The following is a 26,190-nucleotide window of genomic DNA, read 5'->3' on the forward strand; positions in this document are numbered from 1 at the left end:
AAAGCTTTGGGGGGAACCTGGGAGATAATTCCTAAAAAAACACCTATTATAACTGTGCTCAACTATTAAAATTAATGAGTTCTCTCTGTGTCTGTGTTATTGATGTTGGTATTAAAGGGTAAATTCAGCTAACAAAGATTTGCCCTGCCCGGTAGGGTTGAGATTCCCTGTATTTCTGTATATGCATGCCAAACACTACAAAGTTTGTGGTTGGGAAGAGAAAACTGAGGACTAAGTTCTGTGCTAATGTCCTGGTGATCAATACCAATATAAAGGACAAGGGAGTGTCACTTCATGTTGTAGACAGAATTTCAAAGACACAGAAGCCCCCATATAACCTCTTTTTCCATTTCCACTGGTCTTTCATGTTTTAACTTCACAATTGGGTGTCATCAGGTCAGATTGTGGACATACACGCTCATGGTTCTATTTTGGCCATTTTTCTAAATGAATCAACCAGTTATAATCCCCACTATCTAGGATATGCGTAGGGGTGTGGATGTGATATGTTCCTGTGGGAGTCAGCAGGTGCTCCCATAGAAGGAAAGGACATTATCTAAACAAATGGCAATAATAGAAATAGCTAATATTTAGTAAACACCTCCCGCTATGCCAAACATTTTACATACACTTCACTTAATCCCTCAGCAGCACCATAAGGTAGCCATTTAATCCCAATTTTGTTGATGAGAAAACTTAGTCTGAGAAAAAATTAATAATAAGCAAAGGTTCCACAACTAGTGGGTGATTATGTTAACATTAACTCCACATTTTTCTGGTAACAAAGTTTGTGTTCTTTATACTACACTAGCAGATTAGACAAGGTATAAGTAATCAAGAATATCTTCAAAGCTGTTGTGCTAGATACATATTATACACTAAGAATAAATGGGTAAAGTGGTGACATAAATCTCTAGTTTACGCCATCTAAGTATCTTGGTATCTTGGTTTAGAAACACTGGTTTACCTGATTCGTGCTACTTTTCACTTTTAAATTAAGTAAAATAGAACCTATCAAGAAACAGAATTATTTTGCTCAGAGAAAAGAAGGCTCTAGGGTGACTCAATAATATTTATTAAATCTACTTTTTTATTTATATTTATTTTATTTGTAAACTATTTCTGTCTATAAGGGAATGGCTCATTATTGCCCTTATCATGTGTCTGTATGTTTGTGTGTGAAATAAAATTGTATGAGGAAGAAGCTAAATTATAAGAAGACAGAATTTCTCAATCATAAATGCTGTTGGGCAAAAACCAAATTGCTGACAAAGGCTAGGAAATCTGACCATTAGAGATTTCTAAAATGTGGAAAAACAATCAACCAGATGGCCCGAGTTTCTTTTAAAACTGTAGTCTTTATAATCTTGTTGTAGTGATCAGGGAATGAGGTAGTCTAAGGAATTTGACATTCCAGTTAATAATTATTGCTATTAGATTAGCAATTTTTGAGGAATTGGAATACTGTAAACTATAAGAAGAAACTGTATCCTGAAATACACTGTTTTGTAGAAAAAAGGGAGTACTAAGAAAGGTTGTACATGAGCACAGGCCACTATGAGTTTATTTTCTGGATCTTATTCTGAGAAATAACAATATGGAGACTGTGCCTGTCTGACTTTTGGAAACAGCCTGTGTTATATTCATCCTTCAGAGAAGACTGCCACAAAGACTGCAAACTTGATTTATATAAAAAAATAAGATCAAAAGGTCTTCATAAATCTTAAATTTACATTAGAATATTAAGTAACCACTGTTTGCCATTATGTTGGATAACATGATTGCTATTGCTAAACATTACTTCCTCTTTTCAGTCATGCGACTCTCAGTTAGGCAAAAATAAAATCACTAACCCACCCATATTCGCGGAAAAGGCTACATAACATTTTTTTCAGATCAGATGGGGGCAAGTCAGGGCATTTGAAATGAATCACCTTTGTTGTTTCCAAGAGATTTCAGAGCCAATCTCAGAGATACTTGTGTTGGTTGATAAGAAACAAACAAACAAACAAACAAAAACATGCTACCTAAACATCTCCTAGGAAGAGCTAATGTGCTGAAAACCACCAGGGTGCACTATTTACATGGTAGTTATTCCAGACCCAGCTACTGAAGGTCAGCAGAGCTACCTGATCATCCTTTTTCCAGTTGCGAGCTGAGCTCTGTATCATTCATGGCTGAAACATTATACTCAGACCTCTGTGTTTTCTGCTTCCTTCTGCATTCATTACCAGGTGTTTCATTCAGCTGGGGCAAATGTGCCTGTGGCTTTACTGGGATCAAAGACAACAGCAAGCTTGATCATGTCCAACTCACAAAGAAAGTAGGTTCTAAAACAACCTTTAAGAATATGAGTTTTTGTACTTTTTTTCCTTTGTAGAAAACAATCAGCAAACTTCAGTTTGCATTTAGTATATGTAAAAATGTATTTTGAAAAATCTGTTTCCTCTTTAAGATATGGTATATCCAAGGGTGGAGGAGATGGGAACAGGGGAAAAACGTGAAACAAATAGATGATATCAAAATTAATACAGGGGAAAAAAACAAGGTAGGGAATATTAAAATGAATACAGTGATTATTTTTCCTTGCTTTTTAAAGATGTAAATAATGTTTAAATTGATCACAAATTGGCCCAAATTTTCCTTCTGTCTGTATCCACGTTCTCTGTAATGTGACTTTGTGGTTCCTTTCATCATCAGGAGAAGTGTATTTGTTCACCCCTTGAATCAGGACTATTCTTGTAACTTGCGCTGACCAGCAGAATGCAGCAGAAGTGACATGTGTATTTCAGAGCCTAGGCCTCAAGAAATCTGGCATGCTTCTGTTCTCTATTTTGCTCCTCTACCTTCTACATGACAGTATTCTCAGTCTATCCTGCTTGAGGGAGAGACATGTGAGGTAGAGCAGAGGCAGCCTAGTAGTCCCAGCCAAGACCCCAGACATATGAGAGAGAGCCCAAGATTAACAAAACTGCCTAGCCCACCCTTAGCTAACTGCAGATGCATGAGTGAGCCCAGCTCACATCAAAAGAGCCACCCAGATGACCTGTAGATGCATGAGAAATATTAAATGGTTGCTGTTTTAAGCCACTAACTTTAGGGTTGTTTGTTACACAACAAAGCTACTGATATAAATGATATCAAAAATTGATGAAAGTAATGGAGGGTTCCAGGGTGAGAGCTGTAGGTGATTATATTCATGCTTGCACTGCATGGCACACTTTTCTGGGGATTGCCATAAAGAACATATTAGCTTCACTATGAAGAAAACACTATACCCTCTGAATTGTCATGACTTACATGGAGTCATAAGTGTTATGAATGTATAAAAGTCCCTGGCCTCAGATCAAAGGTGTTTCCATCTAGAAGTACAGGTAATTTATTCAAATTCTATTCCAATAAGTAGCATGTTGTTCCCTCTATGAAGAAATAAGCTATCTGGCAATCTCACTATCTGAAACAGAAGTAGTAGATGCAAGTAAGGGTGGGAGAAAGTGTCTGAGAAACTAAAATAGAATTCACATTCACAAACAGTTCCCTAAAATGTGACAAAGCTGGTCAGAAATTCACTCGGGGCTTTTGTATATTTGCCATAGCCAGCTGAGTCATCTTGGTCCCAAATGGCAAGTGAAGAGAGAAGGACTGCTAGAGCTAGATACATACACAACAGTAGCAGCAACATCTGAGAACCAAAGAAAGGGCAAAGAAAAAAACACTGCAAGGCAGACTTGAAAATTTAAAAGCATAGCCGTCTGGGACCATTTAGTGTAAGGGAAAAAGAACTCCATATGCCACAATAGAACCTAAAACCATCATTGTACTGCATTTCTTCATTCATACATTCGCACGTTTACTCAGCAAATGCTGTATATACTGAGCTTTTTCTCTGGTTGGTGTACTGGCTAGAACACCAAGAGGGTGCATATTGATTAGAGCTTACAATCTGGCACAATAACATATGTAATGGCAATAATGTTCTTTACAGTACCTTCACAACAGGGTTAAATCGTGTTAAGTCTGCTAAAATATTCCTGAAAAATGGTTAACATTTTTGCCTAAGTTTGAAGGGTAAATCTTCAGGTGTCTGGAAAATTCAGCCATTGAAAATGACTCATTCCATAGTATTCTCAGGTGGCAGGAACCTCTACATCTTGGGGGAGAGGAAAAAAGAACTTGGGTAGACTGTGCCTGAAAAAGTAAAATTTGTTTACAAATTAATTCAAAGATAAGAATAAAAAACAGGTTGCTTTAAGAGAAGGGTGGAAAAGAAATTAAAATTACATCACATTTGAGGCTCTAAAAATAGAAAAATGAAGTTTTATTCTTCTAAAAATAATTCCTTAAATATTCTGTTGAAAATAAAAAAATACAGAATATACTCACAAACAGCTGTTTACTTTCTGCTTTCTTAATGTTATTAAAAAACCCAATTAGCTATTTTCAGAAATGAGGACGTTTTGAACTGCTAGATGAAGGTCTGCTGCAGGTAGTGTTTATTGCTTTGAGACAGCAGAGATAAACTCTTTTCTAAGTAAAGATAAACTGTCTGGATGAATCCAAAACATGATCAATATTTAGAAAAAAAATGTACCCAGTTAAGCAGTTATGAAAACCACAAGTCACATGGAAAAGACAGATTCAACTGCATAATAAAAATTCAGACAATTCTGGTTCAAGATGGTGAATTGATCCTAAGCAATTTTCTTTCTCTCTCTCTCCAAAGGCCCTTAAAGGGTATTTTAAAAATAATAATGGTATTACCCATGTGAAGAGAATAGAAGAGGACCATCAAAGCATAAAAATTTTAACATATTCTTAGAAGCTGTACAATTGATAGAGTGGTAGTAATTCATGAACTGTAATGAAGGAAATCAAAACCAGAAGTATGTGAGGAGGAGAATCAAGCTCGGGAAGATGTCTACCTACTCTGAAGAATTCCAGAGAGATTAGGGCCATGGAAATATACCAGACACAAAGGAGGGGAATAGCTATACATGAGACTGAAAAGGGTAAAGTCCATCATCCATTCAATGGGAGTTCCAGAAATAGAATATATACCAGGTGGAAGAAAAGTATCAGAAATTATCTGAGCTAAATAATACAAACTGTCATACTGAGAGGGTCCACTGAGTAACCAGCACGTTGAAAATAAATTCCCATGTCAGATATATTATTATAAAATTTCAGAACATCAACGTTAAAGCAAATTTGCAATAGCCTCCAGAAAGGAAAAATTAAAGCAAAATAAAATAAAACACAGTTAACCCATAAAGTAGCAAGAATCATACTGGTTCCAGCAATACTGGAAACTTGAAGACCATGGACCAAGGTCCTCAAATTTTTGCTGGAGATTATATTCACCCTAGAATTCCATAGTTGGCTAGCTTCACCTAGGTCCTCTAGAAAGCAGAGTTTGAGGCAAGGATTAAAGTGCTGATACTTTGCTTGGGAGGTGTAAGCCCAGAGTGGTGAGTATGAGAAAGTGGGAAAGAGAGGCAAGGGAAGATACGAAGCATGAAACGTGAAGCATCACTGCACTGGACACCAGTTCACAAAGAGCCCCAAGGAGCCGCACTTGGCAGTGCGTGTGCTCAGTGCACAGGTCTTTTCTGGAAAGACTTCAAAAGGAACTGCACCTCCAAGTAGTCCAGAGAAAGAGAAAGGGGTGGGAATGTATTTTCTCAGTGTACTTCTCTTGTCTGTTTTGCGTTGGTTGTGATTCCCTCCATTAGGAATATTAACACCACCTTCATACACACACATTTCTGGGTTACATCATCTAGCCTCAGTGATAGGTCTGGAACTAGACCCCACACTCTGCATTGGGATATTTCATCTGAGTCTGGAAGAAGAGGTGCAACCACACACGAATAGGGCTCTGCCCAAAAAGGAAAGATAGGAGACATTTGAGAGAATCTGGCAGGAACCGCACAGTTTGTGCTTATAACCTAGCTAAACACTCAATCATGAAGCAAAATAAAGATGTTTCCAAACTTCCATTCTTCTTTTTTTCTTTAACCTACTTATTTATGTATACCACGTGTAAAACAAAGTTTATAATGAACACTAATCTTAAATGTACAGCTTGATATATTTTTACATGTGTATGCACCCATGTAACTACCACCCAGATCAAGATATAGAACATTTCCAGAACCCAATTTCCCTCATGACCCTTCACAGCCAATATCCCTATTCCCCAAAGGTAACCACTATCCTGACTTCTAATATCATAGATTTGTTTTGCCAGCTCTTGAATTTCATATAAATAGAATCCTGTAATAAATGAACTTTTGTGTCTTTTGCTCAAAAATCTTGAGATTCATCCATGTTGTGTGCAGCAGGAGTTTGTTCTTTATTTATTTGGTATAATTTTTAATTGTATGACTCCACTGAAATTTATTTATCTATTCTTCCATTAATAAATATTTAGACTACTTCCAGTTTTTGGTTGTTATGAATAATACTGCTACAAACAGTCTTGTACGTCTTGTGGCTACATATACAGCCATTTCAATTGGGCATATATGTAAAAGCCAGATTCCTAGGTCATAGGGTAAGTGTATGTTTAGCTTTAATAGACATTGCCAAACTTTTCCAAAATTGTCTTAATTTATAATCTCCCTAGCAATACTATGAAGGTATAGTAACTGAGATAGTGTGGTATCAAGGCAAGCTTAGAAAAAGAAGCATAAATACATATATATCTATATGTAGATATGTATTTAAGTTAGTATGTACATAATTAAATAAATACATATTAATTAATTAATATATATTAACTTGATTTACATCAAATGTGCTACTATAATTAAGTGGGGGGAAAGGATGGTATTTTCTACAAATGGTGCTGGAGCAATTGTATACCCATATGGAATACTATAAACCTCAATCCTTACCTAACACCACACCCCCAAATTAGAGATAAGCATAGATCTAAATGGAAAAGGTAAAAAAGAAAACTTCTAAAAGGAAATATAGGAGGCTATATTTATGATCTTGGGATAGGCAAAGATTTCTTAAACAGTATACAAAGAGCACAAATCATAAGAGAAAAATAACTTAAATTAGACTTTATAAAATTAAAAACTTCTTATTCATCAAAAGGTATTATTAAGAAAGTGAAAAGACTAATCACAGGCTGGGAGAAGATACAAGTATTTACAATACATATATCCATAAAGGTCCCACATTCAGAATATATAAAGAATTTTAACAAATCAATGAGAACCCCCCCAAAATTTATAAATAGACAAAACACTTTGACAGTAACTCTACAATAAAATACATTAAAATAGCTAATAAATATGAAAAATGCTCAAAATCATCAGCCATCAGCAAAATACAAATTAAGATCACAAGGCAATACCATCTCACATCTACCAACGTAGGTAAATACATAAACAAATAAACAGTGGCGGTGGGGGTGGCAGGGAGAAGACACAACAATCACAATTCCTTGAACTTGTTAAGACAAGTGAACAGATATGATGTTGATGGGGGAAAGGGAGAGAGGGAGAGGAGAAAGAGAAACTGGTAAAGGGACACGAAAATCAACTACATTGTATACTGATAAATTAAAATAAATTTAAAAATAAAAGTTTTGGTATTGGTGAGAACATGAAACAATTAGAATTCTCAGACATTTTCAGACTTTCAGGTACACTAAAATTAACCACCCATAACTCCTTCTTGAGAAGTCACTTGAGGCTACATTTGTGAAAAATGAGAAAATAAAACAATTGAGGAAATAAGATCCAGAAAGCAATGGCTATAACCCGGGAGGGCAGAGAAAGAAAGTCCCAGGATTAGGTTGTGCAGTCAGCTTTGAGAGCAGCTACTGCAGATAGAAGCAGAAAGGAAGAACTCCAAAAAGATCTCCAGGAAATAATGAAACTTGATGGAATAAGTAAAGTGACAGAGAATTTGGAAAAACTTGAGTATATAGTAAAAGCACTTGGTGGGAGTTAAAGAATTCATTCAAACCACTCTAGGAATATTCCCTTTAAGTGGCATAGTCATGACATTAGAGCTATAGAGATGGAAAAATAATCCTAGCACACGACTCAGCTTGAAATGAAAATATTTATGTCATTATAATGTAAATGATTATTGGTTTTAATTTTAGAATTAATTAATAGACAAACCACAGAACACTTAGCTAAGTTTAAAATAGAAAATGTAAAATTATTAACCTTCACAATATAAAATTAAAAGCACAATAGAAGAGGTAGAGTATTGACAAGACCTGAAGGAGAAAAAGAATATGCCATTTGTATAGGTAGACATGACACTGGGAAGTTTCATAGAAATAATTTCACATGCCTGAATGTGTCACAAAAGTTGCTGAAAGACAACAGATCTTAATGGGGAAAAGGGACAGATGACACTGTCCAAATGCCTCATCCCTCTTGGCTTGTATAAGATTCTAGAACTGTGACCCAATTTCCATGGGTGGCAGTATGGCCATAATCCTAAAGACTGTGATTAGTTTTCCCTATTCATGATAGAAAGCACGTAAAAGAGAAATGAGATTTTGCTAAACAAAAATAAAATCATATCTCATGCACACCTCAGTTTGGAGACAGACTTTACAACTACATTAGATGTATGCAAGGATATTTATTACAACATTGGACACATCTTAATTGTTCATCAATTAGAAACTATGCCTCCACACACTGGGATATGTATAATACAGTCATGTAGTTAGATCTATACATGTGACTCTATCCACATTTTTAAAACAGTGTGTGTGTGTGAGTGTGGGTCTGTGTGTGCATTTCGGTGTATAGCAAAGGTCTGGAAAGATACACACCAATTAATTGATGTGATAATCTGGGGAAAGAAGAGGAATTTGGGGTTAGGTGAAAGGCAATTCTCACTTTTACTCTGTATTATGATATTTTACATTGTTTCTGAATATTCTAATCGGATTACACATGGTCTGATTTGTGCATATTGTTTACAAAATATTAACCTCTTCTAAGTTTTGGTGGGGAATGCATTTCTGGTCAGCCCATCTTATTTCATCCCTCTGTCAAAAAATCTTCCAAGGATTCCTGCTGCTTCAAGACAGAGCCTTAACTTCTTATCATGACTTAGGAGGGACTTCACGATTTCACCTGTGTTTACTTATCTGGCTTTACTTTTCACTTCTTGATGTTATACCTAATATCAAGAGAGTTGGAAAGAGTCATCCTAACATGTGCCTAGAAGGATACCTGCACATTTTGGGGGAACAACACTAGTTCATGATTCTTTTTTGTAAGGAAAATACTCTCAGTCCTTGCTGAAGGCTGACAATGCCACAGTTCTCCCATTCTGTCAAAGCAGTAAGCTCAAAGTCCAGGAACATAAGTTGATACCCAGGAGTCCCTATTGTTTCTATTTGCAAGCCAGTCCATTCTCAGTTAACAGCAAACAACACAGTACTAGCGTAATGTTTTCCATATTTTCTCTCCTGGATCTACACATTTAATAGGCACAGATTTTTTTCCCCAAGTGATTACAGGTAGCATTTATAACAAATGCATTGCCTCTGCATAACAGGAATATTCATCTTTCCAGTCTTTCTTTCCTAATTCCTGTTTCTTTACCCCCACCAATCAACCACTATGTCAAAGTCACTCATTTCAGTTTTTTTTTTTTTAAAGTACACCCTACTTCCATTATCAATTTCTGTTTTAGTCAGTCAAGATCAGGTTATGCTGCTGTAACAAACAACACCCAAATCTCAATGATTTGAAGCAATGAGGGTTTACTTACTGCTATATTAAATGATCATTACATGTTGGCTGGGGGCAGAAGGCTCTGCTCAACATTTTCCTATCTTATAGACCCAGACTAAGGTGGGCTTCATCTCCTTGCTTCTATAAGTACAATGTGCTAAGAACTTCATGCTTCATCTCATTTAATCTTCACAATTAATATCTCTGCTTTTCAGAGGAGGAAATTGAGGCATAGATATGTTAAGCAATTTTCCCAGTGTCATGCATCTAGGAAACAAAGCAGTAAGGATTGAATCTGGATGGTGCGTTTCTCCCCAAACTTACCCTATACCTTCACAGAATAATGATGAAGGATGAAGATAAGTGAATGGGGATGCTAAAATTCACTAGGATAGAGGGGATGTAGGAGTTTATCTCAAAAGCTGACCTTGGAAGAGAATGCTAATTTCAAACCTAGAATTTTAATTAGTGACAACATGTAAAAGCAAAATTAGGTTATGGCATTAAGTAAACAGTACAAAATTGGGTGAGAATAACATTTGTCTATTTTAGTAATTCCATTTCCTCAATAAAATGCTTAAAGCATAATACTTAGATACAGTGCAATGTGGCTTCCAGATCTAGGGCCACTATGCAAATTGGAGTTCCTGGGATAATCTGCATAAATTGGATGCAAGGGTTTAATGGCTATGAAGGGTGGCAGTGTTGCTTGAAGCCTGTATTAGTGTGTTTGTGTTGCTATAACAGAAATACCTGAGACTGGGTAATTTATAAAGAACAGAGGTTTATTTGGCTCACGATTCTGGGACAGCTGCATCTGGCACGGGCCTCAGGCTGCTTCTGCTCATGGTGGAAAGCGGCAGACAGCTGGCAGGTACAAGCAGATCACATGGCGAGAAGAAACAAGAGAGAGAGGAGGGAGGTTCCAGGGTCTTTTTAACAACCAGCTCTCATGGGAACTAATAGAGCAAAATCTCACTCATTAATCCCCCTACCTCAGGAGAGCACTAATCCATTCATGAGGGATCCACCGCCATGACTCAATCAGTTTCCAACACTACCACATTTAAGATCATATTTCCACATGAGTTTTGGAGGGGACAACACATCCAAACCCCATCAAAGCCCTAGGAGCTATGTGAGAGAGCTGAGGTAGATGCTCAAACCCAAGCAGCATTCTAGGTGCAAAAGGACCACTCTAAATGGAGAAAGCCAAATTCTTCTCACAGGCTGACTCCAGGAACTAAACAGGGTGTGATGGAGTGGAGCTTTTCAATGTAGCACTGAGTTGTGTGTCCCTTTGTCTCCTGATGCAGGATGAGACTTCAGTTATCTGTCATCTAGTGGAGCTCCAAGAAACTGAAAACTGAGAACAGCACATAGAAGACCATTGTGTTTTAATGTCATGTAGAACTGTCTCTAACACTTGGGAGAGGAGGACCCTTTCCCAGCCCAGCAAGTGTCTGACACAGCAGAAAAGCCCACCAATGTCAGTGAGACTGTGAGGCAGGTAGCACCTGTAGCTACAGCTACATCCAGAGGGGATGTCATCCACCTCATTAGTGTATGACACAGTTAATCATTCCTTCCTCCTTGCAAAACTTTCATCACCTGGCTTTCAGGACACCTACACCCAGACACACCCATCCCCCCCCCCCCCCACTCTTCTAGTTTTCTTATTTCACTGCCTGTCCTGCAGTCTTTCCCATTCCAGTAAGTGGAAACTCCATTTGCTTAGGCCAAAACCTTAGCCTATCCCTGAGTTCTTTCTCTCACATACCATATGCAATTCATTACCAAATTCTGTCAACCCTACCTTCAAACCATTTCCAGAATCTGACCACTGCTCACAGCAGCCACATCCACCATGTCACTCTCCTGCTCAAAACCATCAGTGCTGCATCATCTCACACAGAGATGATCCTATATGATCGGGCCCCTTGTTACCTATTCAGTCTTATTTCCCATCACTCTCTTCCTTTATCACTGAGCTCCAGCCACACTGGCCAACTTGCTTTCTCTCCAACATGTTGAGATTGGTCCCACCTTAAGATCTTTGCATTATGGTTTCCCAGCCTGGAATGCCCTTCTCCCACATATCTGTATGACTTCCTCCCTCACTTCCTTGAGGTTGTAGCCGAAATATCACCTTTATCAGAGAGGTCTGCTCTGACAAACCTATCTAAAGTAGTGGCCCTGCCACCATCCTCTCCTTGAATCACTCCCTATCCTCCTTCTCTGCATTATTTCTTATTTCTTATTGCTTCTCTATAGCACTTATTACCATCTGAACATATTTGTTTGTTGTCTGCCTGTCCACTAGAATGCAAGCTCTATAGGGGAAAAGTTTTGTTCATTTGTTTCCCCAGATCCAGGAATAGTGGCTGGTACATAGTGAGCATGAAGTAAATATTTACAGCATGAATTACTGGCGTAACCCTGTGTTGTGTGTGGAAAGAAGTCAGGAAAGGAGAGTAGGTCTTGGGAAGTTGGGCAGAAGAGGCCTTGGAGGGGGCCACTAAGGAACACAAATGAGACACAGCTGAGAGACCTGGAAAGAAACAGGAGGAATTGGAATTCTGGTGATTTCTCTGAGGAAGAGTTGCTACAAACCAGAGACTGCTGCTGTTTTTCCTACCTAAACTCAGGAGCCTGGGAAATGTGGTTCCAGTGCAATGAGTTTAAAGTTTGACATATTTTAACCATGTTAATAAAGAAATATGTTTTATAGGGAAAGCTGAAGATCTATAATTATACATCTTGGATAGGGGTCAAAGTGAGCAGAGAGTCATTGTTTTGAATCTCAGTGAGAGCAGAAACTTCAAAGTTAATACTCCAGTACACAATCAATGGCATCCTTCTGTCCCCTGGTGGTGTCATAGAGAAATTGCATGAGAAGATAAATTTTTTGAAGGTGAGAAGACAAAAAAAATTTAAGGTATTATCTTTCAAAGCCTGTACCAAACATTAGTGTGTGTAAACTGTACGTGTGTCTTTCCTTGGGATAAAGATCTCTCAAAGCTTTTCCTCCGTGGAAACTGACCATGCTTTCTTCCTCGTCTGAGTTCAGCATCAAAGGGGACCAGTGGAATGGAAGACACCACCCTGACAAGTATGTTTAGCTGTAAAACACACCCCCTATTCCAGGCCCCAGACAACCTCCCCTCATTACCAGCTGCCAAGTGTGTTTGTAGAAAGGATTTCTGTTGTGGCTGGGAAGTTGGCATAGGCAACCTCAAAGTCCCCTACAACTCTAGGATCTAGTTCTTTATGATAACCTTTCTCGTTCCACTTCCTTCCAGTCTATGAGCCTGGGCATCCCTAACTTTCCCACTTCAGACTTTCACTTGCTGGAGGCACCACATCCTCCTTAGATTCTTCACTGTGTGCTTCTTACTTCTGCCTAACAACACATATTTTATTCCTGAGTTTGTGTGACTGGGAACCTTACCCCTCGGATATGTCCTGATCACAGTTGACTCCTTAAGTAAATGGTTTTCTAAATCTAATATGCATACAGATCACCAGAGGAGAATGTCAGAAATAGAGAATTTCCATTCTTGCCCACTCACCCTCTGAATCTGATTTAGCACATCAGGAATGGAGCCTAGGCATTTTTATATTAACTCATACTTCAGGACTTCCCACTATAAGTGTTATTCAGACTACACTTGGGACTCACTGACCAAAGTGGTAGCACAACAGAAGAGGATTCTGAAGTTCCTCTTCTGACACTGCCCTAAACCCTCAAAAGCAAAGAGTCATAAAATTTGCCAATGTCATATGTCGAATTTGGCTTGCTCATAACTTAAGTTCTATATGCTGATGTAGAGAAGAATATGACCCAACGTTGCAAAGGCTTCTGGCCTAAGCTGCTGCTGACTCTTGTTCTGTCTCTCTTGCTTCAAGACCATGGCCAGCTTCAGCCAAGCTTCGTGCTTGATCCTGCTTCCTTGCCTGGCACCAGTCTTAAGCACTGGGTTTTCTATTTGTCCCATTTTAGTTCTGTAAAGCCCTATAATATATATAATGAGGGAGAAAGTACCAGAAAAGTTCTTAGACAGATGCAAAGGGTTAATTTAATACTGAATATGTGTTAGATGTAAGAAGTACAGATTTAGATATGTGTAACAGATATCTAAATATCTGGTAAGCTCCTGGTTTGGATGTTTTACTCCGTAATATTAAAGTTAAAAATCTGTCCCCTTCATTTTATAGATGAATTAAGTACAACTTAGAAAGGTGAAATGATTACTTCAAGATCACATAGCCAATTGGTGGTAGGGCCAGGACTAGAATGCACACTGCCTCATACCCCACCAAGTGCTACTGCTGGTAGCAGAGAGGCACAGCTATGAGCATCAGCGAAGCTGATCCCAGTGAACAATGCTCCCTGTGAGTTTTAGATACTTCCCTAAATCTTATTCACCTCAGCAAATGAGAAGCCAAACCCTGTGACATCTTTAGTTTTGTTCTCTCCCTGGCTATCTAGATCTACTAGTCATGAGCTCCAGGGGATTCCAACTCCATGATAGATCTTACATTGATATATTTCCTTTCTACTGCCACAGCATTGGCTGTGGTTCAGGACAGTCATCCAGAAGAAACCCTGCTGCAAGTTCTATGCAGCAGCCGCGTGGCGACATGCACACACAAGCACACATAATTATACAGAATATGAAGAACAGGGCAGATATGATATTGTGAGAGTGCAAGAAAACCAGGCCCAGTAGTATGTATGATTTTTATGCTTTTTGGGTAGTATGTTGAGATTCATAGTGAATTCCATTTTAGAATAATCCTAAGGACTGGCACTGGATTTCTTCAGCTGTATGTCTATATTATATTTTTGTACTCTGGGATGGCAGCTTGCTATTTTTAAGAGTTTTAATTATTTTCTCTCTCATCAAAACGAATTACTATTTTTAAAGTACAGAATAAATACAATCAATTAAGATGTAAAATGTGCACATGCTATAAACCAATAAGCCTACTTCTGAAGTGTTATAGAGAAGTATTTGTACATGAAGACAAGGAGCTTTCGGCAAAGGTACTCATGACAGAATTGTTTGCAAGAGAGGGACATGGGAGACTACCTATTTGTTCATCAACAGAAAAATGAATAAACTGTGGCCTATCCATATCACAGGATATAGCAGGTGAACTCAACAAGGTGACACATTATATACTGACATGAAAAAGATCCCCAAGGCATACTGTTGCATAAAAGGACAATCTGCAGAATCATATGCATTATATATAATTTAAGAAAATAATACATTTATATATTTATATAAATGTGAATAGAAGCTTGGAATAATATACATCAAAATGACAAAATGACAGCAATTTTTTACCTCTTGGGAATAGATGGGGAGGTAGGGGAATGTGAAGAGACAAGATGGAGGGCTTGTTAGGCTTATGCTATATCATAATGCTTTACATGAACAAGTGTACTCGTATTATGTAATTTAAATTAAGTTTTAGGAATTAACATATAATTAACTATTTCAAACCACATAATACATAAAGTAAAAAGTGATACTTCCCTTTTCTTCTTCATAATTTATTTATCCCTTCCCGTTTTGGGAGACATTTCAGTTTTCATTTATTTTATTTGTTGTTATAAGCAATACTGAAAAGAAAATTCTTGTTTGCTTTTTCACTCATATTATTATTTCTGTAGCATAGATCCCAAGAACTGTGGTCATGGGATATATGCACTTTAAAAATTGACAGATGCTGCCAAATTGCCCTCCAAAAGGAGCATTCTAATGATTCATAGAACATTAGTCCTGTGGTAAGTCCCTAATTTATATTATCAAGGTTGCAACAATAGCAGCTGCACCCACACATATTGACTTCGCCTCAAGTCCAGATGATAGCTGACTTTATTTATTTATTTATCTGTTTATTTATTTATTTATTTCGAATATTCATGAGGTACAAAGCTAATTGTCCCCACTTCTGCCCATGATGTGAGGGCCAGATTCATACTGGGGACATACCCATTACCAGAAATTACTTTTGTACCCTTTGTCCCCTCCCAATTATCCCGCAAACTCCTTCCCCTTCCCCCTCTTCCCTCAACTCCAATTTGTAGCCCTAGAAATTTTTCCTCCCTCTGTTAAATCACAGCACTACTGTGGTCTTTCTCTCCTGCCTTCCTTTCTCTCTTAGCTCTCACATATGATAGCTGATTTATTTCCTTCCCTTTGCCTCTTGACCATTAGTGGAATAAGTGCAATGTCTGACCAGAGTACCCAGTCAATGGAGGGGTCTGGGATGGGGTGGGAGGGGCTGGTAGAAGCCTAGATCTGCAGAAACTATGACACAAAGACAAACAAATCACCCATGGGCTATATGTGACTTTCGGACATGTTTTCTTTGGCACGTATAATGTTGGGCTACACACTGTTTAAAATAATCAGGATGGGCCCACTGGGGGGACACTGGGGTACAGCATGGACAGCTGATCTGCCCTCCAGTCAGCACAGGCCCACTCAGTAGAGACTGGTCAGGAACACAGAACTGCAGGGGATGCAGTCTGTTGAAAAGACTCAGGCCCAGACCAGAGTTTCCACATAATCCAGGTGTGCCAGATCTCACCAGACCTGGAAATGCTCACAAGGTCAACAATTAAACCCTAAGCTGCACAGAATGCCTTCTCCAGGGAATCAGCAGCAAAGCAGCAATTTAGCTCAACCACAGGGCTCACGTGCTGGTCCCCATGGGAAGTTCTCCCATTTTAGAAGTAAGCAAAGGACAACAAAGTAGTTCCAGTGCGGAGTTTAAGTGGTGGGAATAGTGAATAATCCAACACAGAACTGAAAGAAAAAACAAAATACCCACAGACCAGAGACAAAATTCGGATATTAACTATAAAGGTCTAACACCACCAAAGAATACCTATAGAACCTAGAAGAGCCGGAAGCCCCCCAGGCTCCCAAGCCGGAGTTGGGGGAGGGCTCAGCCACGACCCCCAGACATCAGCATCCAGCCCAGCAATGACCACCAGGCTGCTACTGTAAGTGCCCGGGCCCTCCAGCTGGGGCAGGGGGTAGGCGGAGGTCGTCAGCCACACCCCACAACGTCTGCTGGAATGAGGGGTGTGCCACGGGCCTTAACCATGCCCCCTCCCTCCCTCCTCCTCCTCCCACCTTCTCCACTTCCATTCTCCCCCTCCCTCCCAACTGTTCCACAACAACATCTTAGAATGTAAAAAAAAAAAAAAGTAATAATAAATATATTTCTAAAAACTAAATAAATAAATCTGAATCAGTACCAAATGTTAAGGGAGCAGTGCTTAATCTCCACTTGTGATGTTTTCTTTAACGTAGCTCTCTGCGTACAGAATCATCAATTTGTAAAACATTCTTGATATTTCTTTACTCTTTCACTCTCTCCTTCCCTAGGAGGTGGAGTGGCTTCTTCTTCCATATTTCTGCTTTAACTGGAATTACCATTTTAATTCTGGAATTTAATATTAGGAAGACCAGATACCCTCACTTAAGTCCCATTTTGAAACAAAAAAGTAATATTTTGATTTTAATCTCTCTTTCTCCTTGTCTCCTAATTGATTCAGAACTGAAGTAGTAAAGAGGTATATTATTTATTGGACCTCCTTAAGCCCAAACACTAATTTTTCAAAACACCGAGATTTTGAAATTGAGAGATCTCAAATCATAATAGATATTTCTGAATTTGTTGAAAAACTGGAAGTTTAGGCAACCCTTAGACCTTGTTTCTAAACGGTGACAACGGCTGAAGCTGAGATATAGCTCCCCTCTTAGAAGAGGCATGTGCTAGCCACCTCATCACCGTTCTCACTATTCCCTATTGCTTTTCTGATACTTAGATTAGGAGTCTCTCAACATTCAACATTGTGCGATGATAGAGTTGTAGTAGAAAGAATGATGCTCCAGTCCAAAGATGTGCATATCCTAATTCTCAGAACTTGTGGAAAACTTCATGGCAGAATTGATTCTGCAGATGTGATTAAGTCAAAGATCTTGGGATATGGATAATATTCTGGGTGGGCCAAATGTAATCAAAAGTTTCCTAATAAGGGAAAGATGGAGGCAGGAGGCTCAGGGTCAGAGAAGGAGATGATGGAAGCAGAGGTCAGAGAGGAGAGAGATTTGAAGATGCTATGCTGCTGGCTTTGAAGATGCAGTAAGGAATCACTAGCCAAGGAATGCAAGTACCCTCTAGAAACCAGAAAAGGAAAAAAACCAGATTCTCTCTTCAATCCTCCAAAAGAAATGCAGCCTTGCCTACACCTTGATTTTAGCCCAGTAAGACTATTTTGGACCTCTGTCCTCCAAAACTGTAAGTGAATAAACTTGTGGTGTTTTAAACCACCAAATTTAAGTGGCTTAAAAAAGTTAAAGAGAAAGTCAAACATTTCTTATACCACTATCTTTTTCTATTACAAAAGGCAAAATAAAAACTAGATCAAGATGGCTATATATTTAAATAATAAAGGGAGAAAGCATTTCTTTGTGGAAGGATAGTGGATATTGTTAATTGTTTATCCAGCATCTAATACTCACCTCACCTTTTAAAAAAAGTATCCTGGTTTTTGTTAAAATATTCAACTCTTTCCCATTTCCTACTGTGGGGATAGCAAACCCTTCCCTGGTCTAAGTACAATTCTATCCTTGCTCTAATAAGTCATTCAGAAGCCGAAATTTAAGAGTCAATGCATATAACTTTCCAGATTAAGAGACTGGCTCATCACTGGGCATGTAATCTAATTGAGACCAGTAAAAGTCTAGAAAATTGTTTTCTATTTCTGTATTACAAACTACCCCAAAACTTAATGGATTGAAAAGACTCAGTTGGAAGTTTCTTTTGTTCTACATGGCATAACAGAATTACTCATGTGGCTACATTCAACTAGGAGTTTGGCAGGAGGTGGAACCTCCGAAAATGGCCTCTTATCTTTCAGGATCTATCTTCGCATGACTTCTCTTCATTCAGTTTTCTAACTGAGGTTCTTTGCAGTATTGTGGATGGCTTCCAAGAAGAAGCATTCCAAGAGACAAGCTGCAATATGTATCCTGTTGGCCATTAGCAAGCATGATGCAAACTAAATTTTATTTACAAGCAAGTCCCATGGCCAAGCTTAGTCCCATGTATTACAAGTAAGTCCCATGTCCAAGCTTAGTGTCAATGAAGATAGTGACTACAGGAGGGCATGAATACTAGGAGGCTTATGGGAAAGAAGTTTTCTCACTCTTAAATCAAAGAGATTCTCTTTCTTTTCGTATTGAACATAGTATACAAATGTGAAGCCAAAAACTGCTTTAGCTATTTTTGCACAATGATGAAAGCTGGGCTAATGATAAAGTCAGCTACACACAGATGAAGCAATCACAGAGAAACAGAACTAGACCACAAGATTAAGTAAACCCTGAACTTCTAAATAAGTTAATTAAACCCATCCTAATTATACAGCAAGCGAATTCCATTACTGCCTATTTAACATGCAAAATATGTCTGTTGACAGAATATAGCTTAAAATGCCATTTTGAAACAAACCATAATCAGAACTATTATATCTACTAATAAGTATAATAAACTGAAAAAGAGCTGAAATCTCAACAGCCTTTGCTTTGGAAAGCAAATTAGTGATGCTATTAGGAGGTGCAATTATGAATAAAGTAAAAACAACAACAAAAAAGTTTGGGCAGCAAAACCTTCTAAAGACAGCATATAAAAAAGCCTGTTTTGGATCCGGAAGAAATTAGGTGCCCCAAATATAAGTATTTGCAAAATGTAAGTCTATCTGGCAATCTCATACTGTTGTTTAGCATGTTGAAGATTTGGCTTGAAACTGACACATAAGCAGCATGATAGAATCAAGTAACTTATGACATTTTTTATTGTAGCTGATGCAAGTGCACACACACACACTCACACAATTAAAACAAAATTATCCAGTTAGAGACACTGATAAGAATTTTAATATGACCTAAGCATGTTTGGATATAGTGCAAACGGCGAGCAAAACGTTAGGAAAATAACTTATTTTTATATGTTGAGAAGATCTTGAAAAGTTTAATGCATTTATGAAAAAAAATTATTTAAAAAACTTAGATGAGTAGTAGAAGGAAAGTTGTTAAAGATTATCTAGCAAAATCTTACTGCAAATATCACACAAAGGTGACCACTGAAAAGCATTTTCAAAAATAAATATGCTCACTATTACCACTACTATTTAACATAGTATGGGAAGTCCTATCCAGTGCTGCAAGAAATACATGGAACAATAACTAAAAAAGAAGGCAAATTATTTGCAGACAATACAGTTGATTACATAGAAAATCAAAGAGAATCAGAAGAAAACTTATTAGAATAATGCATAAATTTAGAAGGGTTTCTAGATTAAACAATATACCATAATCAATACACCAGCAATAACCAATTGGAAAATATAACAGCAAGAATTCCATTCAAAATAGTAACAAAAGCTGTAAGACATCTAGGGACAAAGATGTGATATCTTTACAAAGAAACTTACAAGATAATACAGAATATTTCAAAAGACTTAAATAAATGAAGAATAATACTATGTTTATTTATAGGAACAGTCAATATCAAAGTTGTTCATTCTCTCCAAATTAATAAATAAATTTAATGGAATCAGAATCTATTAGACTTTTAAAAATCTATAGAATTATAGAGCTAGACAAACTCATTCTAAAATTCATAAAGCATAATAAACATTGAAGAACAGCCTAGAAAATTCTGAAAAAAAAGGAAAAAACAGAAAAAGGAGGCAGACCATGCTTTGCAAGCATCACAACTTATTATAAAACTATAATAATTAAGACAGTGTGGCACTGATGTGTAGAAAAATGGAATAGAATAGAGAGCTCAAAAACATACCCAGACTCAGGCATATATGTGAAGTTGACATGTGACATAAATGACATCCAGAATAAGTAAGGGATGGATGTGCCTGAGCTGGTCTGCACAGATGTGTGCCTGCACAGCCGCGATGGAGTTGGCGAAGCTGACTGAATAGGCCATTAAGGTGAATGAGTGGTAAGCAGATGTACACCTACAGCTTGGACATCCACTCAGGAGCCAACATCTGCGTGCCTTCAGTCAGCAGCAAGGGCATCATGGATGAGGCCTGTAGGCACCAGCACACACTCAGGAAGATCACCACCTATACCCAAGGGGTGCTCCAGAGCCAAGGTGATCTGGGGTACCAGATGTCCATGACAGCCAGAGCGAAGTGCATGCAGGAGGTCATGTGCATTGGCATGTCTGGCGAGGACAGTTTGCTGCTGCTGTTCACCCAGGTGGAGGGGCAGGCCATCAACCTGTAGCAACTGGCTGAGCCATCCCAGCTGCTCAAGTCAACCGTTGTGCATCTCATCAATTACCAGGATGCCACTGAGCTGGCCACCTGGGCCCTGCCCAAGCTCACGACGAGGACCCAGTGGTGGTGACCAAGGCGGCCATGATTGTGAACCAGCTGTCAAAGAAGGAGACGCTGTGGCACACCCTGATGGGCTTGCCCCAGCTGGTGGCAACCGTGGCACACACCACGCAAAATGCTAGTGACTTGGACACAGCCTGCTACACCACCATTACCTAGCACAACCTCTCCCACCACCACAAGGGGCTGCTCACCATCTGAAAGTCAGGTGGCAAAACTGCCCTGGTCCATACGCTCAGCTCCCCAGTGGAGTCGGTCCTGTTCTATGCCATCACCACACTGCACAAACTGCTGCTCAAGCAGGAGGGTGCCAAGATGGCATTCACATGTCAGACAGTGCCCCTGCTCAACAAGAACAACCTCAAGTTCCTAGCCATCACCACTGACTGCCTGCAGCCCCTGGCCTATGGCAACCAGGAGAGCAAGCTGATCATCATGGCCAATGGAGGCCCCCCCAGTCCCTCGTGTAGAACATGTGTAACTATGGTTATGAGAAGCTGCTCTGGACTGCCAGCCACATGTTCAAGGTGCTGTCTGTGTGTCCCAGCTATAAGCCTACCATTGTGGAGGCAGGTGGGATGCAGTCCCTGGGCAAGTACCTGATGAGCAATAGCCCCTGCTTCATGCAGAACTGCCTGTGGACCTCACAGAACCTCTTGGATGTGGCCACCAAGCAGGAGGGCCTGGAGAAGATTCTGGTGAACCAGTTAAGTGTAGATAATGTCAATGTCCTCACCTATACCACAGGCACTCTTTCCAACCTGAGGTGCAACAATAGCAAGAACAAGACACTGGTGGTGCAGAACAGCAGTGTGGAGGCTCTTATACATGTCATCTTGCATGCTGGAAAGAAGGATGACATCACGGAGCCCACCATCTACACCCTGTGCCACCTCATTAACTGCCACCCTGAGGCCGAGATGACCTAGAGCTCTGTGCACCTCAACTATGGCCTCCCGGCCATTGTCAAGTTTCTCAATCAGCCCAACCAGTGGCCACTGGTCAAGGCAACCATTGGCCTGGTCAGGAATCCGACTCTTTGGTTTCTTCCTTGCGTCTGATTTTCTCACTGAACTCCACCTGGATTCAAGGCCCAGATCCCCCAAATCCAAAGCTTCTCTTAAAGTTCAGGGATTGCCCAGAAAAGATGGGGCAGAGACACGGAAAGTGAGTCTCCCGCTCCAGGATACTGCTGCTTCTCTCTCCAGGGTGCTAAATTGGTTTGGCCTCTCCTTGGGGAGGTCAAGGGACAGGTCCCTTGTACCCCTGTCCCATCCACATAACTGCTCTAGCTGGCCCCCAGAAGTGCTCTTGGATGACGTCTCTGGTGTGTGGTGAGGGGCTTTCTCTTTCCCTTCCTGTTTCAGACTCTCACCACCACCTCCTGCACATGAGTGTGGGGGGACAGAGGGAGGTCCCAGAAGAGAATTTTATTATTATCACTTTATGTTTTTGGTTACTGGGTTTTTTTGTTTGTTTGTTTTCTATATAGACCAAAGAAAAGAAAAGAAAAAAAAAAAAACAGAAAAAAAAAGTGAGGGAAAGCATAAGCCACTCATTGGGCTTTTCAACTGGAAAAATAATAGATCCATATACCTCAAACTACATATCAAAACAAACTAAAAATGAATTAAAGATCTCAATATAAAAATCAAAAGCTTAAAAATTATACAAGAGAACATAGGAGAATCTTTATGACCTAAGAGCACAGCTGACTAAAAAGCTATTATGTCAAAAATTAAAACATCTCTACAATGAAGGACAAAAAAAATTTAAATGGCAAAAGATAATTATAACATACATTTACAGACAAAGGATTATTATCTAGTATGACAACATGCAAAACAATACATTTTTCTATTGCATACAATATTGTAACAACATAAAAATATACAAAGGAATGTTAAACACCAAATTCATGGCAGTAATCACCTCTGGAAAATAGCAGCTAGAAATGGAAATTGGGGCATTCAGAGGTCTTCATCTGTATCTCTTCTGTTTTACTATTTTTAAGAAAGAAAAAATAATCAGAAATAAATACAGCAAAATGTTAAGATTTCATAAAACTGACTGGAGAGTAAAAAAAAAAGAAAACGAAACATATCATGAGTAATATGGCTTACCTTCTTACACCGAAATTGCTTCTAGGATTGAGAGTGATGAATTGATATACATTCCCCAAATGATGGGTAGTTGAAAATTGAATTATGAAACATATTTTCCAACTATTTTAGATCCATCATACTCTATCACCAATGACAGAATGAATGAGGAGCAACAAATGAGATTTATGAAATACAGTGCTGACAATTAAATATGACATTGAACAACCAGAATGCTACAAATACATCTGGAGGAGTTACCCTGAGCCATTTTGCAAAATTTTTACGCATGTATGGAAGTACTTACATTTATCAATGGCTGTTTCTTTGAGACAAAATTGAAAACTGAATTGAACTATATAATGCTCCCAATTAAAGAAATCTAGTCTAAATTTTTTACTACACATCACAAATAAAAGACGTTGACATTGACATCTTGCGGCTGAAGAGAAATGTTTAGCTCACATGAAAGGAGTAAAATATTACAAAAGGCAAAATTTTAAATATTTACATTTTCTATTGGTTTTTAAACTTCAAATTGAAAGCATAATTTCCAATATTATATATATATAGTAGATTATTACATGCTGACATCAGAGCTTAGAAAAAATAAAGTTTAATTCTATTTCTGATAGCTGATTTTTCTGACACCACATACATTACCTGCATGTTCCCTTTGGGCACATTTTTTACCCCTGCAATATAGCTTGATTGCTCTGGCATCTCACTTTTTCTCTTTTATTATGTCTCTACCCAGTGTTGTATCAAGGGGAGTAGTGGAAGTGGTCCTCTCTGGGTGCAAGTAATAAGGAGGTGCATTGTCTGTAGAAAATTTAAAGACAATAACAAAACCAAACAACTTTGATTTGATTTTTAAAGTGTTTTTTGGGTATGAAATTGTCTATTTCATCTTCATTTTTAATTGAAATTTTTGTGGATATAATTGTAGATTCATGCAGTTGTAGGAAATAATAGAGAGATCCTCTATACCTCTTCCCAGTTCCCCCAATGGTAACATTTTGAAAAATTAGAGTACAATATCACAACCGGAATATTGACAGTAATAAAATGCACCAATCTTATTCAGATTTTTCCAATTTTACTTGTACTCATTTGTGTGTAGTTCTACGCAATTTTATTGCAGGTAAGCTTTGTGCATACACCACCACAGCCAAGAAACTGAACAGTTCCAACACCATAAATATTTCTCCTGTTGCCCTTTTATAACCACACCTAATTTTGCCCTGCCCCCTCTCCCTCCCCCCCCCACCATATCTAACCTCTGGCACCCACTAATCTGTTCTCCATTTAAAAAATGTTATTAAAAAAGTTTAATGTCATTAAAAAATGTTAGAAAGTTGGAATCATGTGCTATGTATTCATTTGGGATTGGCTTTTTTATTCAGCATAATTCTTTGGAGAGCCATGCAAGTTGTTGCATGTACCAATAGCTTCCTTTTTTTTTTTTTTTTCTTTTGAGTAGTATTGTCTGTAGGTACTACAGTTTATTAAGCTATTCACCCACTGAAGAACATCTGAGTGGTTTCTAGTTTTTTTGCTATTACTAACAATGCTGCTGTGAACATTTGTGTACAGGTTGCTGGCCTGTTTTTCATTATCACCATGGCAATTCTAAGCGATCTACCAGAGTAGACCATTCCCAACAACCTGCTCTCCACCTAGTACACCACGCTCTCTGCCACAATTGCTGCTGACACCATTATCAACACTGCTGCTGGCGTTACTGGTATTGGAGTTTGGATAGTCCTCCCTGGATTAGAGGGTGATAAAGACATGAGAGGGCAGCTGTGGTGACAGTTCTAACATTAGGAAAATTTGGGCCAATCTCTATCCAGATTCAGGTGTTTCTGCTTTTCTCTTCATCTTCTCCTTTCTCTAGAATCTTGCTAACTGACTAATGCTCTCTTTGTTTTCTGATCCAAATTCAGAACTAGTTCACTTGACTTAGTTAATGTACCAGCCACCTTATGGGTTTAAAATCAGTCTATGGACAAGCCATCATTGGGTCAGGTGCAATATGTAGACATTCCTGAGTAAACAGCATCTACTTCCCCAAATTGTGGAGCAGGGTTATTTTACCTGTGGGCTCTGCAATTTCTGCCAAAAGGAAGCCAAGAGTGGGCCATGAGTGCCATGCCCAGTATGCATGGAAAATTCTGTAGGTAAACTAGATGTCAATCTTAGCCACAAAAGTAAGGAAAATTCAATAAAACACAAAACATTGAACTTATTAAAAGAATGTTAAAAAACTATGGTCATAAAATGAACTAAAAATCAAGAAGATATAAAATTATCTGTCAACAAATGAAAAATTAGGTGATGCATATCAGAAAAGAATAATCTAGTTGGAATAGCTGATTTGTAACCTTTCTTTTTTAAAATAAAGAGAGCACAGGTTTGGTTTACTGATAAGGTCCCTTCAAGTCCAGGATGATAAAATCATAATATATAAATGTGCTTTGTGTTGATGGAGTTTGGATGTGTTGTCCCTTTCAAAACTCATGTGGAAATTTGATCCCCAATGTGGCAGTATTGGAAACTGATTGATTCATGGGGGTGGATACCTCATGAATGGATTAATGCTCTCCCTGGGGGGGGGGAGTAATGAGTGAGTTCTCACTCTACTAGTTCCCGTGAGAGCTGATTGTTTAAAGGAACCTGGCACCACCTCTCTCTCTTCTCTTGCTTCCTTTCGCCATGTGATCTTCTTGTACCCGCTGGCTGGCTGCCACTTTCCACCATGAGTAAAAGCAGCCTGAGGCCCATTCCAGATGCAGCTTTCCCAGAATCATAAGCCAAATAAACCTCTGTTCTTTATAAATTACCCAGTCTCAGGTATTTCTGTTCTAGCAACACAAATGGACTAAAACAGAAAATT

General features: G+C 38.6%; 1 pseudogene; it reads left to right on the top strand.

Annotated features, from left to right (window-relative positions):
* Positions 1–20,739: 20,739 nt before the first annotated feature.
* LOC134367988 (junction plakoglobin-like) lies at positions 20,740–22,250 on the top strand (annotated as a pseudogene).
* Positions 22,251–26,190: the final 3,940 nt, after the last annotated feature.

Source organism: Cynocephalus volans, chromosome X (genome assembly GCF_027409185.1).
Source record: "Cynocephalus volans isolate mCynVol1 chromosome X, mCynVol1.pri, whole genome shotgun sequence".
NCBI classification, from domain to species: Eukaryota; Metazoa; Chordata; class Mammalia; order Dermoptera; family Cynocephalidae; genus Cynocephalus; species Cynocephalus volans.